The sequence below is a fragment of the Macaca mulatta genome, chromosome 3 (genome assembly GCF_049350105.2).
Source record: "Macaca mulatta isolate MMU2019108-1 chromosome 3, T2T-MMU8v2.0, whole genome shotgun sequence".
NCBI classification, from domain to species: domain Eukaryota; kingdom Metazoa; phylum Chordata; class Mammalia; order Primates; family Cercopithecidae; genus Macaca; species Macaca mulatta.
In genome coordinates this window covers 42,740,743-42,760,531 of record NC_133408.1, presented here as the reverse complement: position 1 = coordinate 42,760,531, position 19,789 = coordinate 42,740,743, and positions in this window count along the sequence as shown.

Below are 19,789 nucleotides of genomic sequence, written 5' to 3'. Positions count from 1 at the left end.
GAAAGGACAGAGGTGAGGCCCCTGAAGGATGCTGGTCTTCCTGGTTTAGGGGTTTGGGGCTCAGCCACCTTCCTGTGTCCGTGTAAATTATACCCAGGATGATTTTCGCTCGCCCCACTTTAGTGAAGCATTGGAGCTTCAGGATGTGCGTGCCCACGTCACCTGGGCCGTGATCCTGGAGTTGGGTGAGACTGATTCCCGGGTTTATAGAATTACTCTGGGATTATTAAAAACAGAAGCACTTGAGGCATTCATAATGCTATTTCCTGAACGTAATTTATGTGCAGTTCTTCAGAAACATTTCTCTGAGGAAGCATCTATAATTTTTGTTTTCTGCCACTGAGTGCTAGAAAGAATTGTGCAACACTCAAGTGAGTGGCATTATTCCCCTCCCTCCACCATGCAAGCAAGATTAAAGGTACCTCTGGCCCCCCTCAGTCTTCTCACCTGCAGGGCGCCTGGCGTGGCAGTGTGCTGCCTTCCGTCTTCTTTTTGGGGAGAATTAGTTGTTTTTGTGTGTACTGCTCAGCTCAGCCTGGTGCGGTTGTGTGGGTGAGGAGCTTGGTTGCTAGGTGACCCTCCCAGGCCTGCCTCCCACCTCCCTAGGCCTTGTTCTAAACTGACAGATAACCAGTGTGTTTTGGAAGAGGAGAGCAGCAGGGCAGGAGAGAGTTTATTCAGACTTTCTCCTTGCTCTGATGTTTGAGCCCTCATCCAGCCTGGACCCTTCTACAGAGCTGCCTTTGTGTGTTGCAAACCACTCCCTCCCAGTAACCGTGCTTTCAGAGGTTTGGAAATGTGAATTAACTCATCTTCAATTTAAAGTGTACTATTAAATTTTCATGTTGAAACTGATGTATTTTATGGCCTTTATTAGATTTCTCTTGATTTTTTTCCCCATATGAGACATTGCATCTTAAGGGAGACAGGCTGGTGTTGGCCCCCTTTCCTAAGGATGGAAGTGAATTCTGAAAGCCCTTTATGTAGGCAGCGAAATAATCAGGGAACCGTTATTATAGCTATGCCTGTCCATGTAAAGTGAGCACGACTCATAAGCAGGAAAAAAAATGCAGCCCGGGGGCAAGGTGAGCCCTAATGCTGCCTGTGCCTAGCCTCCCTGCCATGAGGAACAGAAGTGCAAGCTCAGGTGGTTGAGTCAGCCTCCAAGCCCAGCCTGCGCCCCCCTCACATCCCTCTGCATCTGCAGGGGCACAGGCCATGCTTCCACCCCTCGCTCAGTGCCAGGGCTGATGCATCAGGAACGGGGGTGCTGTCCGCCCCTTGCTCGGTGCCAGGGATGATCTGTCAGGATCCCTTGTGCTCATCTGGTCCTCACGTCTTCATCACCAGCCTCCTGCTGGTAACGGGCTTGTTATTACCTTGGTATGTGTTGTGGGGTGGTGCTCAGTCCTCCGAGGGAGGGAATTGGCCCTCAGCCGATTCACATTCAACAGGACCGGGGAATGGGTTCTTGTTCCATGTCCTGGATCCCAAGAAGCCCTTGTCCTGGATCCTGTAATGCCCGGGGTCTTCCTGAGAAACGCTGGTGCCACTGGAGCACAGCCCGGGCCCCTCCAGTTTCTCTGCTTTGTAACTGCACTTGTGTTTAGCAGGTCTTCCAGGACTTAGACGCTGCTTGGTGTGAGCCAGGTTTTGTGTGGAAAGAGGACAGGTCTGAGCCGACAACCAACCAGCCCAGAACCATCTTTTATGCTTCCAGATTCTGTGGCCAAAAACTTACCCGTGGACATTGAGGGTGATGCATTTCTGCTCCAAGACGTCTGTGGACTCAGCTGGAGGGATGGAAAGGATGTGGAGCCTCTTCAGTCCTGGCCTGGCCTTGGACCTGCTGTGCAGCCTCTCAGTGGCACCAGGGCCCCCTTGTGTCACAGCAGTCTCGGGTTCGTGGCACTGCCTCAGGATGTCCCAGGCTTCATGATGTCCAGGCTCCCCTGGCATGGCGACCTCAGGTGGGTGGCACTGCTCTGACGGACGTCCCAGGCTTCATGATGGTAGGGCCTCCTTGTGCCATGGTGGCCTCAGGATGGTGGCACTGCCCCAGGGTGTCCTAGGCTCCAAGGCCAGTGTTCCATCCAGCGAAGGGAAGTTGTACTGTAAGGTCTAGTCTCGGAAGGTTCCTGGGGTCCTATCCTTCAGAGTGGTCCTACACTCACCACAAATCAAGCCAGGGGAGGCCCTGCCAGAATTTGCAGCTGTGTTTCAGGTGGTTCCACAAGGCCTCTTTTATTTTGGCCTAGTCAGGTATATAATTCTTTTTCTCTTTGGTTTTATTGAGACAGGCAAAAAAAACCTTTTTGTTGCCCAGGCAGTGGTGTGAGCACAGCTTACTACAGTCTCAACCTCCCAGGCTCAAGCGATCCTCCTGCCTCAGTCTCCTGAGTAGCCAGGACCCACAGGCACATGTCCCACATGTCCCCATGCCTGACTTATTTTTGTATTTTTTGTAGAGATGGAATTTTGCAATGTTGCCCAGGCTGGACTCGAACTCCTGGACTTAAGCAGTCCAGCTGCCTCAGCCTCCCAAAGTACTGAGATCACAGGCATGAGCCACTGTGCCTGGCCAAGTGTGTTTCTAATTTCAAAATTAAGAGGACTCCCAGCCAGTTAATTACGTCTCTTTTGGAGCATGCTGCTTATAGTACATCAGGAAAAATCCTCCAGAACTTGGAAAGGGGGCTGGACAGACACTGCCCTTTTAGGTTGTCTGATAAACCCCTGGGGTCTTTAACCATCTGGAGGGATGTACCATGTCAGACGCACTGTTGTCGACGGGCTGAAGCCCAGGTTTCATGAGGTTTTGTGTCGGCTTGTAGTACTTTCTCTGGCAGAGATGCGAGTGACTTCTGCTCACTGAGAGGCTCAACTCAGAGACTTCATGGCCTGAGGGACGGCAGGCTGTTTGAGCTGATCGAGCAATCTCGCGCTACCCTTATTTTCTGAAACGCCTATGAGTGACTTCTCACATGGTCTTTGAAGCGGCTTCATGCCCGCGCTCCTTGGTAATGATCGAATGCTTTTTTTGACCCCTCGTCCCCTTTCTTTGGGATGTTCCAGTCTCAGTTCTCATGTGTTCTGCTTCTACGGGAATTTCTGAAGCTGCTGAATGTAGAAAGCACTGAGGAGGCTGTGCTCCCACCCCTGTGAGTCTTCCAGGCATCATCCTCTCCCCTTGGCGAGGCGGCGTCCATGGCACACCGAGGAGGCTGTGCTCCTGTCCCCCGTGAGCTTTCCAGGCGTCCTCCTCTCCCCTCCAAGGGGGACAGGAGGAACCTTTCAAACCCTTCTTAAACTTCTTTTCATGTCTTTGTTTTAACAGATTTCTTTGTATCTTCTCCCTTATCCAGAAGTGAGGGTGAACGCTGAGTTATTCACGGGAGTCAAGAAACCACACGCAGCCCAAAGTGACGTTGGTTTCCCTGAAATGATTTGTGTGTGTTCACCTTAAAATGCAACTCAGTAAAACAGGTGTGTTTTGAGAAATAACTTTAAATTACCCAGGTAAAAATGTGACAGTTAAATTTCATCGTCTGTGCGGGTGTCCAGAGCCCCCTTCTGTGATTGCGTGTGAGTTTGTGACTTGTGGTTATTTTTGAAGAAAGAAAATCTGTTGCTGAGGACTTTAGAGGGTGTGCTGGGATTGTGTAGGGTGGACATCGGGGGCTTCAGTGTGTGGCTTCCTTGAAGAGGTTCAAATTAAGGCTGAGAGTCTCTACTCCAAAATGCTCCAAAACCTGAAACATTCCGAACTTCCTCATGACACTCGAAGGAAATGCTCTTCGGAGCACTTTGGATTTCAGGCTGGGGATGCTCAACTGGAAAGTGAAACATTGCAAGACCCTTCTGGCCCCAGGAGCTTGGATAAGGTCATGAAGGGGGCCTGTGCCGGGTGTCCCTGGAGTGTGAGGCAGCCTGGGCTCGCTGAACCGGTTTTTGTAGGAGCCACAGAAGGGAAAGAGGGTCAAAGTGGCCACGTCTGGCTCCTGAGAAGGCTGGACCAGAAGGAGGTGGGCACAGAGGGCAGCAGTTGTGTCCCCAGGGTCCTGGGCTCCTGTCCCTGGTGGAGTTGAGAGCCTTCTCTAGTTGTGGCCTCTCCCCTGTCAGCAGCCACTGAGGCCTGAAGGGAGAGGAGGGGGCTGAGGAGAGGAGGAAGGATAGGCCTGCTTCTGGAGAGGGCCAACATCGGCCTGTGCTAGCCTCGTTTGTTACTCCTGTGTCCAGGGTGCACGGCCGTGTCTCATGGTGTAGCGGTTCCCGGAATGCACAGCGTTCTTGTCTGCAGTAACAGCTTTGTCTCCGACCCTTGGAGGCAAGTTACCTTTTTCCCCAGTGAAAAGAGGTAGAAAATCTTATAGAAATGCATGTGCTCTAATGTCTATTTTCTGATAACACATGGTCGCTTAGGCTAAATCTTTGGGAGGTCAAGGCAGGAGAATCACTTGAGGCCAAGAGGTTCAATACCAGCCTGGACAACATAGCAAGACCGCATCTGTATAACAGAAAAATTAGCTGAGTGTGGTGGTGCGTGCCTGTGGTCCCTGCTACTCTGGAGGCTGAGGTGGGAAGATCACTTAAGGTTACAGTGAGCTGCGATTGCTCCACTATACTCCAATCTTGGTGACAGAGCCAAGACCCTGTCTCAGAAAGAAAAGTTAAAAAAAAAAATCCAGAAATGTCATTGTCTTTTTAAATCATCGGAAAAGAAAAATCGTTTTTTTCTAAGAATGTAAAGGGAAACTGATACAATTCTTTCCTTGCATTGTTTCTCCTTTTCAAATATTTACAGTAGTCCGTCCACATCGTCTCTCATCTCATTACAAAGCAGCAGGTGTCTTTGAGGTTAGTGGTGTTTCTCTGTGTCACACCTTGGAGAACAGCCAGCATGAAACCTCTTACCACAATCGTGCGCATCGTTTGTAGTCCCAATTAAAATCCTCTCCAGAGATGCCTGTGCTGCTTATTATAGCAGAACTTTGGTTGTGCTGAAACGTGCATTCAGCTAATGGTTTTAAGTTCATATCTGAGATGATGTTGTATAATTCATGAAGCATGTGGGATCAGTAATGATTGAAGATAATTCTGGCTGATGTCATTTAGAGGATATTTTTCACTTCAAGTTAAAGTTTCCTTCGCGATAGTCATTTTGGGATTCATTTAACTATGTGCTTTATTTCATAGCTCAAATTTTCATTTGTCATTTCATAACATAGGATTTTGAAAGCAGATTTGGCAAAATATTTCTAACAAAATGTTTGCTTATGACGTCCTAAGGAACAACACTCAGAATTGCTGGTAACTGTGGTACATTTTAAGGCTGATGATAGAAGTCACTTGAACGGGAAGTGGTGCTTTGTGAGGCAGATGGGGTTTGAACCCCGACCCTCCTGATACACCAGTCCTAACCCTGGCCTTCTCTCCTCTCCACTGGGAGATGAGAAGGTGCCAGCATCCACCTCACAGGCCGTCCTGAGAACCTGGGACTAAGGGCTTGTGTTCCTCTTGCAGGTGGTGCAGATGTGGGGGCTTGAGGATATACACACTGCAGGCTGCCAGTGTCGGGGTAATCCAGTTTTAGTCATAAAGGTGGGATTTGCTTTGCTCCCCTGCTGACCAGGTGCGGTGCTGCTGTTGCAGCAGGTGTGTGGATCCTCTTGGGTGCTCCTCAGGTGGAGAAGGAGTCACTGATTCGTATTCCCAGTGTTAGATGTGAGGGGACCATGGACCTCATGTGTTCAGAGGGGAGGAGTAAAAAGCTTCCCTTGTAATTTCAGGACTGTCTATCCCAGGAATGCCAAACCACTGGCTTTCACCTTACGCTGTCGTAGGTGACACTGTACGGAAATGAGGACTCCTATTTCGCATACCTGAGCCAGTACCCGTCTCCCTCCAGGGCCGTGGCCGAGCCCTCTTGATTTCTCTGGGTTGCCAGCCTTGGGGATCTGTAAGCCCAGTGACGTCTCCGGTCTCGGCCCCCGCTCCCCGTGGGGACAGGAGGTGGCTTCAGGAGGCTGGTGATGAATGCCTGAATGAAGCCGACTTGTGACTGCAGTTCTGTCTAAGGGCCTCCCCGGGTGTTAGATGTCAGTAAGTGACACCTGTGTGTGGATCTCATGTGCTGAGAGAAACAGTGGGGGAAACCAAAGCTTGTGGAGTCTGCAGGTTCTGGACTTGGGGGCGTGTGCACCTGTGTACTTGGTGAGGGGTGTGATGTCTGGAATGAGTGTGCACGTGTGTCACGTTTGTGCATGTGTGGTGAGTGTATTTAGCAGGTGTGGGTGGAGTGAGCATGTTCATGTGTGTCGTATGTATTTGAGGATGTGTGTGGAGTGTGTACATGCATCACATTTGGTGAGGGTATTTGAGGGTGTGTATGGAGTGCATACATGCGTTTGCGTGTATAGTATTGGGTGAAGGGGTGGCATGTGTGGAGTAAGCATGCACACGTGTGTGCTGTGTGTGGGGTTTCTACGTGGTCCTCCCCTGAGCCTGCTCCTGGGCCCTGCTGTCCTGGCAGTTTTACAGTTTGGTGTGTCTTTGATTCCGGAAGATTCTGGAACCAAATTCTGAAGCTGTGATCACAAACTTGCAGCCCTGGAGGACGCTGGCCCATGGAGCTGGCACGAGGATCTCTGTGCTGGCCTCTCCCTGGGCTCTGTCCACAGAAGAGCATGTCCGACGATTGAGCTGTGCGGGTCTGTGGCTCCCCAGCCTCCAGTCAGCCCTCGGTTCTGCCCTGCCTCTGTTTTTCTTGCTGAGGGGCTCCGGGAAGTGGTGCCTGGGATGGCATTTTCACCCTGGGGTTGCTTTTCCAGCTGCCCAGGTGCTGGCTGTCTGAGGCCTGCTGTCATCCTGGGTGGACGGGGCTGTTGCGGGGGCATTCCTGAGCACCTGCGGGAAGGCAGGGTTAGGAAGTGCCAGAGGTGAGTGGCTTCCTCCCACACTTGATTTTCTGGAAAGTTCTGGGTCTCATATTTTTCCCTAAGGGAAGTTAGAAACTGAGTTTCTCTTTAGGGGAACGTCTTTGCAGCGTCTGTTGTTTGAATGTTCTCCAGGTGTGGAATACTCGGGGCCGTGGGTGTTTGGGAACATCCGTGTCCTGAGTGAATTCAGTAGGGAATGGAGAGAGGCCTCCTGTCAGCTTGGCCTCTGTTTCCTGCTTGTTGAGAGTTGACAGCTGCTGGTATCCCAGGGAGAGTAAAACACTGGGCAGTGTGGGATGGAAACGTTTGCTCTGACAAGGTCAGTGGGAAAACATCTAAACAAACGTCGCTGTTCTCCAGGCTTCTAGGGGTCGAGCTTGTTTTGTGGTGTTGAGGGAAAGCTACGCTTGTTCCTGTTCCTCACCATTTGAATGGTGTCCAGGGCTCGTTCCTCTGGAGAGGTGATGCACGTGAGTGGGGGTCAAGTCACAGGCTCCGAGGTTATTTGGAATCTGTCAACTGATTTCCTGAACACACAGGTGCTTGGTAAAGATATTCCTGATTAGCTAAAACATTTCAACAGGACGTGATAGCTGGTGGTTGTTTAAAGACTATCACAATTTTCCTGTTACTTTTTAAATGCCTGTTGAATCAGGGGGGATTCCCATACTTTTCTTTTCCTGTCTGCATACTTGATATTTTGTTTATTGTTTTTTATGTGGGTGTGCAGTTAACAGGATTTGGAAGCAGTCTCAGCCCTGGGGAGACTTCAGAGCCACCTCAGTCAGTGCTGAAGGGAGGCAGGGATTTGGGGGCTACCTCATCCATAGGACGGACACCAAGGGCCAGAGGTCAGCAATCTCAGTGAGGTCACAAAGATGGGCACACCCAGCACCCTGGCCCATGTGCCTCTCCTTCACGTTTGTCTCTGCTCAAACTGCTCTCCTGGGTCATCACGGGTGATCTCTAGGCGCGTGCTTGCTTCTTGCAGAAGTGGTGTCTGGCTGTGGTCAGTGTGGGCCCTCAGGACTTCCATGTTTTTGGCTCACATCAATATTGGGCAGTGGTGTATGTTTGTTTTGGAGTGGTAGATCGGGTGGATTTTGGCTTTACCAACTCATTTAATACCTGTTCTCCTAGGTATAATACCTGTTCGTAAGCCGCATGTTTTCCTAGGTGCTGGGGCCCTATCATAAGCCGCATGTTTTCCTAGGCGCTGAGACCCTATCATAAGCTGTGTGTTCTCCTAGGCGCTGGCACCCTATCATAAGCTGTGTGTTCTCCTAGGCGCTGGGACCCTATCGTAAACTGTATTTGAGGGATCTCGGAGGTGCTCCTTATGAGGATCCGATGCCCGACCTGAGGTGGAAGAGTTGCAATTCAAAACCAGCCCCCCCAAAAATTGTCTTCCATGAAACCCATCCCTGGTGCCAGAAAGGCTGGGGGACAGCTGGCCTAACGAGGGCTAAGATGTCAGTAGATTTTTGGACTCGGGCCTCAGTTGAAGAGGATTAGATTTTGAAAGGTGGGGATTGAAGGCTTCTAAAGGGCAGGTTTTCATCTCCAGTGGGGCCTCGGCAGAACTGGCTAGAACTGACCCAGAAGCTGACAACTAGTCAGGCTGGCTCACTACCTGTGTCCTGTGTGTGCAGCCTTGCTGTTTATTCAATTGTCTCTTGGGGTTGTGGATTCCATCCACAGCCTCAGAGTAGTGGAACCCATTACTTCAAGGCTGATCTTATTTAACTTTATCAAAAAGACATGAAAACCATTTAGTATAAATCTTCCAGATACCTGTATCCTTTCTTTTCCCAGAGGCTTTTAAGTATTGCAACTTAAAAATCTTCAAAAATAACTTTAAAGGAAAACTTCTAAGTACATTTTTGATGAGCACCCTTGACAGCTTTAATATGTGAAGTAAATTCCCTTGACTTTCGTATTCCTAGAAACTCGTTCATGTTTGCAGAAGACTTTGTATTTTGTCAACAGTGGCCACTGTTCGGTGACCATCATACCTGCCGTGGTCTCATTTAGAAAGTTGGATGTGGATGTATTAGCTTTTCAGACACAAAAACACATGGGCTGTTTGATTTTGGTTTTGAATTTTTTGGTTTTTTTTTTTTCCCCCAGCTGAATTCAAGAAAGGGAAACAAGCAGACAGAGTAAGTACCAGAAAGCGTCTAAGTGGTTGGGTGGGGGATCCTACTATGGTGTTGGGTTGTGTTCTGCCAGATATCACTCCTCAAAAAGCTGACCCAGAAAGGGCTGGCATTGCCCTCACCCTGTGACATTTGTCTGTCTCACCAGAAAATGAAGAATCTGCCAGAGTACTGTGAGTCAAATTCAGTCAGAACTCGATTAAATAAGAGGCTTTGTCTCAAAGGCCAAAACATGAGGACACATTTTTAATTTTTTTTTTTTTTTTGAGATGAAGTCTCGCTCTCTTGCCCAGGCTGGAGTGCAGTGGCGTGATCTTGGCTCACTGCAAACTCTGCCTCCCTGCTTCACTCCATTCTCCTGCCTCAGCCTTCCGAGTAGCTGGGACTACAGGTGCCCGCTACCAAGCCTGGCTAATTTTTGTATTTTTGGTAGAGACGGAGGTTTCACCGTGTTAACCAGGGTGGTCTCGATCGCCTGACCTTGTGATCCACCAGCCACCTCCTCCCAAAGTGCTGGATTACAAACGAGCCGCCACACCCGGCCGAAAATATGTTGCTTTACTGCCTCAGTCCTCAGTTGGGTAGTCTGTTCTTTGTTCTTGAAAGGCGCGCTCTGCGAGATGGGAATCTTCCGGTTGCTTACTTAGGGAATCCTGCCGGCTGTCATTTACTAGAGAGCACAGTTTCCTGGCTGCCCTGGTCTTTGAGGGGACGGAGACTGAGGGGTCATTTTCCCACCTGGACCAACGTGTTTATTAAACCTGGCTTGTGGATCATTTGGATCTTTTTATGAAGGAAAAGCCACATCTGTGACTTTCAGATGAGTGGAAGTCGTGTTAAAATATATATATATATATATATATATATGGCTACTATGGAGAAGTTTTGTCTTTGTGACCTGTGAATACAGTCACGGGAGAGCAGAATGTTCACGGTGTAGGTGCTTACAGTGTGCATGCAGAGTCACATTCTTCACTAGTGTTACGTTAAAAAGTGACAAATAAGAGAAAAATATTTTCCTCATTACAACCTCGGTAAGAAGCTGGCAGTACTCTTGTTTTTGGAGGGGTGTGAAGGGAATATTGAGAAAGTATCATCAACGTTAGACTCGCCCACTCTGCAAATCCTATGCCAGCTCGAGTGAGGACCCCGTGATGGAAAGATGCACCCCTCTGCCCGGAACGAGTTGAATCTTTGTGGCGCTCAGGATGCCTGGTTCATCTCTATACAAAGGCAGAGTGTGAAACGCCGTGGAGGCTGAGAGAAGAGATGTGGTTAACAAGTATGAGTGAGAAGTTTGGGGCTTGTTAGCACCTGGCGTGTGTGCAGCAAGCTTTGCTATCTGCACACGTGTGATCCTTAGAACACTGGTGTGTGGAGCCGTGAGGCTGTCGAGGGCCCCAGCTCCCGGCAGGCTGAGGAGTTCCCTGTTACCACCAGGATAACCGTGATTGAAGGCTGTCACTCAATCCCAAGTCCCGGAAGGGGCTCCTTTCAGAGAGGAAAACACCCCTGGAGCCTCGGGCAGAATTCAGTGATTTTTCATATAATGTTGCTTAGATTTCGCAAACATGAAACCAAGAACATATTTAAGAATGCTTATGGTCCTTTTGTAACCATGGAAACAAAGTAATTTGCAGTCGATGGACAGTTTGCGGAAGCTGAACTACCTACATCATGAGCACGGCGCTCTCCCTACCGCCCTCGGCCTTGCTCCGGTTTGCTGGGAAGGCTTTGCAGAGCCTCTTGGCTGGGATACTTCTCCCATGTCCCATGTTGCTACCCCTGGTCACAGCCGTACTGCTGGGCACCTGCGCCGTGAGGACACTGAGTGGACAAGGAGCCGCGGGGCAGCAGTTTGTCATGAGGCGGCATCCACATGGTCCAAAACAGGTTTCTGTTCATTAAGAATGATCGTTGCAATAAAAACAGAGTGAAAGAAAACCCTCTACTGACCTGAGAATGGGTCAGCTCAGTTGGGTGGGGAAGTGCAGTGAGGAAGGTGAAGACTGAAAGGAAATGAAGGAGGGAGAGGAAAGGAGAGAAGGGAAGTGAAAGGGGGAGGGAGGATGGGAGTGAAGAGGGAGATGGAGGAGGAAGAAGAGAGAGGGCGGTGGGCAGGAGCCTGGCAAATGAGTCCCAGAGCCGGTTCCTGACCGTCGTGGGTGCGTCAGAGCTGATCTTCCAGGGGAGGTGGCCTGGGAGGGCTGACCCTTAGGAAGTGAGGGCCGGAGGGAGCTGATTTTTTGGCCCTCAGCGGGGCTGTTGCTGACCTGAGATGCAGTCGATGGTTTTCCCGAAGAGGTCGTCTGCACAGCCACCGTTTGCTGCCAGGTTGGAGAGAGAAGTGCTCCCCATGGGTTCTTTCTATTTTGTGGATTTTTCCCAGTTTAGCTGAGCAGCCTGTCAGTGGAAATGTCAGGGATTACTAACATGTCTCCATTCTACAGAGCAGTCGGCCAGCTTCCGATCCTGTAGTTGTTGGGGGCACCACTCCCGTCGTGTCAGTGCTGGCCCAGCATGGAAGCTGCGGCCGGAGGCACTGGGAAACCTGCGTGGCTCTTGTTGCCGGGATTCCGATGGGAGTCGTGCGCTGGAAGAGAGACGTCCTTTAGGCAGAGCCTGGTGAGGAGGGGGTGTTGCTGTTGCAGCAGTACATGGATTTTCAAATGACAAATGAAACAAGCTTTTAATTATGACCAGAGCTCTGGGCCCTGCTTTTCTTCAAATGGAAATGTTGTGCTGAAATGAATTTGCTGTTAATTGGTTGCCTCATGCAAGACGGAATGCTGGGAGCAAAGTAGAATGTGGACTTATCGACAGAGCTTCCTCTTCTCAGACTGTAATCAGTTGGATGGTGCTACACAGGAATACGTGAGAATTCGTGTGAGAAAGGCGATGGGTGCAGACCTGTGTGACCGGCAGTTGTGGGGAGAGGTTTGAGAGAAGCTTTTGGCTGAAGTGGTGTCAGGTGCAGGTGCAGGTGCCGGCCAGTGTGGCTCTCATGCAGGTGATTATCGGGGTGTGCTTTCTATGTAATGTTCCCTCAATCCCATGCCCACCCCCACCATTTCTGTGTCTAGCAGAAATCATGCTGCGTTTCCTTGATGAAGCACTGAGTTTCCTATGGAGGTGTAGGAATAGCACAATTTGGTTCACGTCAAAATACTTTGTAGTGAAGCTGCATGGAAGAGGATTCTAGGCTTCCATTTGACGTTTTAGACAATGCCTGAGTGTTACAGGACCCACTTGCTTGTTAAAAAGCACCAGAAGAGAGAGGCTACTGGTTAATAAAGGAGATTTTTATATTAGCACAGAGAGGGTGGCTTGAGATAAATTCAGTGTAAAGTAGGTGTGTTTGTAAGCTGTCAAAGGGACCATCTCTGTGCTGGTGACACATGTTTTCTGGCATTGATTTTCTGAAAAAGGATGACTGGCATTTGGTAGAATCATTGCAAAATTCACCTGGAAGGCGTCCACATGGTGTCTTGTTTTCTCCTGACATTCTGGGCACCACGAGGAATTATTCTTGTCTTCACCACTAGCGGGGGACTTTCCTGAACACCTGCTCCTCTTTGCCGTTGTGGGTGTGAAGGGGTCAGAGTGACCCTGTCTTCGTGGAGCTTTCAGACACCATGAAGACAGTGTGGCACGAGTGTCAGGCTCGGGTGGGTTGGACGCTTTCCCCAGAAAACAGCTGCCGATTCCAGGATGGCCCTCGACCCCTCCTCCCTCTGTTTTTCTGCGTCGTGTCTGAATTAAGGCTGTTCTATTGTAGCGGGGGTGTCATGTTAACTGCAAGTGTGCTTTTGTTCTGGGCAGTAAGTAAATTAATGATACATTTGCCAAGGACAGTGAGGCTTGATTTGATGAATCCAGTGGGGGGAAAAGGAGAAGGGGTTTGGCCGGGTGGGCACGTGTGTGATGGGAGCAGAAAGGAGTAGCCATGCAGGCTGGTGGGATGGAGGGACCGCGTCCGCATTTCCATGGGGTCCATCGATGTTTGTGTCACTAGACCTGAACCTCTGTCTCTAATTCTAAACCCTGCATAGTGAGGAAATTCCTGATGGGCCTGCGTTGTTACTTCCTGTGGCCATTGCTGGGAAGTGCCCCGGGCGCCTCTCCTGGCTGGTGACGGCCCCGGGGCTGGACACTGGGTTGGTCCTGAGCTCTTCAAGGGGCTTGGGCTCCACGCGCAGCAGGCACCTGCGCATCTCTTTGGACGTGAGATGTTGGCACTCGGCTTGGAGGCCACCGCGATCTGGGTGTGGTCAGGACTGGCTATCCTTTGGGGAGAGAGCACCTGCCCGGGGGCCCCTCTGAGGTGCGTAGCCCTGCAGTGCCCTCACAGGATGGCCTGTCCTCCGGGGACTTCCTGCCATTCCCCTGGACCCTCAGGTGTGGGAGTCAAGTGTGGTGTGTGTGTGTCACGGGCGGGGGTGCTGAGGACACCACGTGCCTGCTCATTTGAAGACACGAGGCGCTGCGTGGGCTCATTTCCAGGGGGCCGTTGGCATCTGAGGGCCTGTGGGTGTCTTTCCACTGGCAGGAAATAACGGATGGCCCACGTTACCTTTTTTGTCAATTTTTGCCAAGAAGCCCTAATGGCAATGTTGCTGTCCCGTTGTGGGAACCGCCCGTCTCAGGCTCACTGGCCCTCCTGTTTCTGGGCTGTTGCAGTGTTGTGTTCGGATAACCAGGTTAACTTCATTTGATTTTTTTTCCTGTTCTTTTGGAATAAGAGTTGATAGCTTGTTCTGCTTGTTCACCCCAGAGGCGAAGGTATCCTTTAGGCCTGGAGGAGCACAGCCCTTGCAGGCACGTGCCCGGCCTCGGCTTCTTGTGTCTTCCGCAGCCCTCACCGCACGTCTGCTCTTCGCTCCTCGTGCACACGGCCGGGGTCACGGGCTGTTCACTCTGCTGTTTGAGATCCTCGGAAAAGGTGGTGTTTACACTGAAGGGAGATTGGGGGTGTGGGGCTGATTTTAAATATGAGGAAATGACGGTAATCGAATGAGCAATGCCTAGCACTTAGTTTTAGGCTTGAGAAATTGTGTTTTAGAAACAAGGTATCCCCAACTCCTGGTTTTTTGAAATTAAATCTTTTAAAGTGTTCACATATATAAACAGTAAAAGCCTAAAACTATGCAACAGAGGGCCTAGAGCCCAAGCCACTGCCACCTCTGTCTCCAAGACACCTCAGAAACTTGTTCCTCCTCCTCACAGAACCCCCTTCTACTACCCCCTACACTCCACCCTCCACACTCCGCCCTCCACACTCTGCCCTTCACAGCCCTTTTCCCCCTCCTTCCGCCCCCTCCTTCCCCTCCTTTCTCCCCTCCTTTCTCCCCTCCTTTCTCCCCTCTTTTCCCCCCTCCTTTCCCCCTCCTTCCGCCCCCTCCTTCCCCTCCTTTCCCTCCTTTCTCCCCTCCTTTCTCCCCTCTTTTCCCCCCTCCTTTCCCCCCTCCTTTCCCCCTCCTTTTACCCCTCCTTCCCCCCCTTCCCCTCCTTCCCCCATCCTTTTACCCCTCCTTCCCCCATCCTTTTACCCCTCCTTCCCCCATCCTTTTACCCCTCCTTCCCCCATCCTTTTACCCCTCCTTCCCCCATCCTTCCGCCTCCTTCCCCCCTCCTTTTACCCCTCCTTCCCCCCTCCTTTTACCCCTCCTTCCCCCCTCCTTTTACCCCTCCTTCCCCCTCCCTCCTTCCCCCTCCCTCCTTCCCCCTCCCTCCTTCCCCCTCCCTCCTTCCCCCTCCCTCCTTCCCCCTCCCTCCTTCCCCCTCCCTCTTTCCCCCCCCTCCTTTCCCCCTCTCCTTTCCCCCTCTCCTTTCCCACTCTCCTTTCCCCTTCTCCTTTCCCCTCCCTCCTTTCCCCTCCCTCCTTTGCCCTCCCTCCTTCCCCTCCCTCCTTTCCCCTCCCTCCTTTCCCCCTCTCCTTTCCCCCTCTCCTTTCCCCTCCCTCCTTTCCCCTCCTCCTTTCCCCCCTCCTTTCCCCCCTCCTTTCCCCCCTCCTTTTCCTCCCTCCTTTCCCCCTCTCCTTTCCCCTCCCTCCTTTCCCCTCCCTCCTTTCCCCTCCCTCCTTCCCCCTCCCTCCTTTCCCCTCCCTCCTTTCCCCTCCCTCCTTTCCCCTCCCTCCTTCCTCCCTCCTTCCTCCCTCCTTCCCCCCTCCCTCCTTCCCCCTCCCTTCCCCCCTCCCTTCCCCCCTCCCTTCCCCCTCCTTTCCCCTCCCTTTCCCTCCCTTTCCCTCCCTTTCCCTCCCCTCCTTCCCCCTTCCCTCTTCCTTCCCCTCTTCCTTCCCCTCCCCTCCCTCCTTTCCCCTCCCTCCTTTCCCCTCCCTCCTTTCCCCTCCCTCCTTTCCTCTCCCTCCTTTCCTCTCCCTCCTTCCCCCTCCCTCCTTCCCCCTCCTTTCTACTCCCTCCCACTCCCTCCTTACCCCTGCTTTCCCCCATCCTTTCCTCTCCCTCCTTTCCTCTCCCTCCTTTCCTCTCCCTCCTTTCCACCCTCCTTTCCCCCGCCCCCTCCCTCCTGCCCACCCTCCTTTCCCCTGCCCCCTCCCTCATGCCCGCCCTCCTTTCCCCTGCCCCCTCCCTCCTTTCCTCTGCCCCCTCCCTCCTGCCCCACCTCCTTCCCCCTCCCTCCTGCCCCACCTCCTTCCCCCTCCCTCCTGCCCCACCTCCTTCCCCTTCCCTCCTGCCTCCCTCTTCCCCTCTCTCCTTCCTCCCTCTTCCCCTCCCTCCTTCCCCCATCCTGCCCTCCCTCCCGCCCCCTCTTTCCCCCCCCTTGATCTCCAGGGAAAGCAGATCGATAATAGGTTATAAACATGGAAACGTTTTGGAAAAGCTGTCCTCCATTTGTCAACTCCATCTCTCCTGCCTGGAAGATGTAGGGAGAACCTGCCTTAACCCCCCCTCATACCGTAACAGGACAGAGGACCAGGAGGCAGAGACCCAAGTCCTGTCAGTGCCCTCAGGAAACCCCCCGTTTCCTCCTCATGGTGGAAGTGGAAACCATCCTGCTGGATGATCTTCCCGGGGAGCTCCTCCACCCTGAAAGCAAGGAATCTGGTTTTGAGCGCGCACACATTCTTGGTGCCATCACTTTCTGCAGCTGAATCCTGCATACGTGGCCCATTAGTCTTGCTAGTCTGGTGTTACTGGGTCCTGAGAGTTTCTGTGGGCTGACGGCAGGTGTTTACCATTGTGTTTAGAGAGGAGAATAGAACTTTATTGTGTCAAAATCAAATGATAACGATTGCCATGTGATTCCTTGGGTTGGTTGGGGCGGGAGGTGCTCAAGCTTTTTCTGAGAGTTAAGTTCTTATTTGAGACAGTCTCACTTTGTCGTCAAAGCTGGAGTGCAGTGGTGCGATGTTGGCTCATTGCAACCTCCGCCTCCTGTGTTCAAGCAATTCTCCTTGCCTCAGCCTCCTGAGTAGCTGGGATTATAGGTGTGTACCACCACGCTCGGCTAATTACGAAAATTTTTTAAACAGGCAGGGTTTTGCCATATTGGCCAGGCTGGTCTCGAACTCCTTACCTCAAATGATCGGCCCACCTTGGCCTTCGAAAATGCTGGGATTTACAGGCTTGAGCCACTGCGCCCGGCCCGATCCTGACATCTTTTAAAGCTGCCTTCATGTACCAAAAGGCAGTCTATGTTTGAAAATCAGGCTTGAAGAGCCTAGGAGAAGAGGGTTATACTTCAGCTAGGTAAATAACTATGCATATGTTAAAGATATGGGCCAAAATCTACACCAAATGTTAACTCTTCTGCTTTATATTTTATATCTATTTATGGTTATTCTTTCAGTATTAAGATTTTTAAAGATTCTTTTGATAATTATAGACAAATTACTATAAAAACTCAGCTGCATTTGTAACACTTTAAAGAACTAATTGGATGACATTATTTTCCTTGGAGGCATTTTGGATAGTTACATAATTAATGTTTATCTCTTTGCCAGAAATCTTTTTTTTTTTTTCCAGAACAGAAACCAGAAAAGAAAAATTCCTTTGCAGTAAGTGCTATTTCACCGTGTGACAATCAATTTTTGAATGTGAGAACAAGATCATCGTGTATTTTTGGGATAATTCTTACTTCATAGTGATAATACTAAGTGTTAAAATTATGGAACAATTTGTTTCTTTGAAAATTACTATTTGCCTGCTCTCCAGGTGGGAGCTGAAGAGAACGTGGACGTAAAAATTAAATTGTATTTAGCTTGTATAAAAGAAGTTTTAAAAAAAGGTTTTTTGTTTTGTGCTACTACTGAAGTTGCTTAGCTGTGGAAATGAGGTTATTGCAGGCACCTAGAATTGTATATCCTTCACTTCCACACTGGGAAGAAATTCTCCAACAAGCACAGGAATCTGACATTCTGATATTGAGACTCCTGGGCATCAAGCCCCATGGAAGGGGTGGTGATTACATGAGCGTTGGCGTTGATGTGGGCACCCTCCAAGCCGGACGCAGAGAGCAGGGAAGGGCAGAAAGAACAGGACCCTCAGGTGCCACGAGAAAATAAAGCTTTGGTGGCAGTGGTAAGGGTTGGTGTCAGGGGCCAGGAAGAGGTGGTGAAGGGAGCATGTGCCTCAAGGCAGCCCTGGAACCCGCGGTCCCTGCAGTGAGGTCTGGTCTGCAGAGGACGTGGACGGCCACATGGCGAGGCCCACAGACAGCCTGGACTTGGCTGCCTCAGAACTCTGGTGGGCGTTGCAAACAGCCCCACAGGGTTGCAGTGCACATTCCACGGACAGAAAGAAGACGCTTGGAACTGTTCCCGGCACGAAACCAGTGCCCTGCGAACACTGGCCGCTGCTGTCGTGACTGAGTGCTGTCCAACTCGGGGCATTTACTCTGCTCGGTTCACTTAATTGGGCCAGGAATGGGGTTGCCCTGCCTTCAACAAGCTTGACGCATTGAACGAGGACTCAGTCGATAATGTACTCTGTAAACATGCTCTCCTGGCTAGAGTGAGCAAAGCCCAGGGAGCGGGTGGTTCTTCAGTATTAGCCAGGTGTTTGTGGCGGGGCCAGCTGTGCGGCTGCCAGAGCGAGTGTGACCAGGAAGCCTCTGTCCCCCCAAGGTGGCCAGCGTTCCTGTTACACGTGCCTTAAGCAGAAGGTGGGCACTGCTGGGGAACTTGCTCATGATCCTGTTTTCTGATTGGAAATTCAAGGTTTCTGAGCATCGTACATCAAATTTGTACATTGCTGAGACTATACACATTTCAACACTTGTTTTTTTTCTGCTTTTCGGATCTATACAATCTGGCATTTGGCCATGGCTTCCAAGACAGGCTGGATGCAGAGTGAAGTCCTCTCCTCACTGTCAATGTTTGCTGATGTCTTTTTGTATAAACTTTGTATTTCTTGAGACTTTCAATTAGGTTTTTACTTAACTAGACTTTTAAAATTGCCATGCACATAATTCTACCAGTTACAATCATGAGCTGACATGGATTTTTGGTTTTACTTTGATGAATGTTTCACATTTGCATGCTGGATGTGGGGGCGGAAGTCATTTATCTGTTTTTCATTTCCTTCTTGGTTATACTTAGTAACTTTCAGGTAAGGCGTGGAAGGCGTGGTACAGGGTGAATTGCAGGCCGCACTGTGGCGCGGTGGACGAGAGGCGCGGGCTGCAGCGGTGTACACAGGGGATGAGAGAAAAGAGGAGACTTCCATCCTCGAGGGAAACACACAACAATTTAAAAAACTGATCATCTAGCTTACATGAGGTCCAACAAATTCAGTTTGCAAAGTTTAACTTCCAAGTTAATTTAGTAATTTTTCCCCTAAGTCATTAATTTAGTACCTTACATTTAAATATATTTCTTTTGTCTAAAGCAAGTCATAAATTCTAAAATGAATGACTAAACATGGAATAATTTAGGAGTACAACACCTGAAGGGAAAACTGCCAGTATGCTATAATATTGGATACAGATGCTTAAAAAATAGAATGTAGCATTCTTACAATGCATGTGCTTTTAGCATGTAACTTGGTGAGTAGTTTTAAGCTCTATTTGTAGGACTGTGTATCTTGAATACTTCAGGGCACCACTGCAGATGTATGCGTGAGATGTATAAATACTGAATGTTCTTCTCCCTTCCCTTAAATGAAAAACATTAGCTCCCTTTTTTTAAATTTCAATTTTAATTTTTTTTGAAGTGGACTCTTGCTCTTGTTGCCCAGGCTGGAGTGCAGTGGCACAATCTCGGCCCACTGCAACTTCTGCTTCCCGGGTTGAAGTGATTCTGCTGTCTCAGCCTCCTGAGTAGCTAGGATTACAGGCACCCACAACCATGCCCAGCTAATTTTGTATTTTTATTAGAGATGGGATTTTGCCATATTGGCCAGGCTGGTCTCAAACTCCTGACCTCAGGTGATCTGCCCACCCCGACCTCCCAAAGTGCTGGGATTACAGGAGTGCTCCACCGTGCCCGGCCAACTCCCTTCTGTACTGATTTATACAGTTGTTTTTGCTTTTTGTTTTTTTGAGACGCGGTCTCACTCTGTCGCCCAAGCTGGAGTGCAGTGAGGCAAATCTTGGCTGACTGCAGCTTTCCCCTCCTGGGCTCAGGTCTCCTCCCACCTCAGCTTCCTGAGTAGCTGGGAATAGACACATGTCACCACGCCCAGCTAATTTTTTTTTTTTTTTGTATTTTTAGTAGGGACAGCGTTTTGCCAT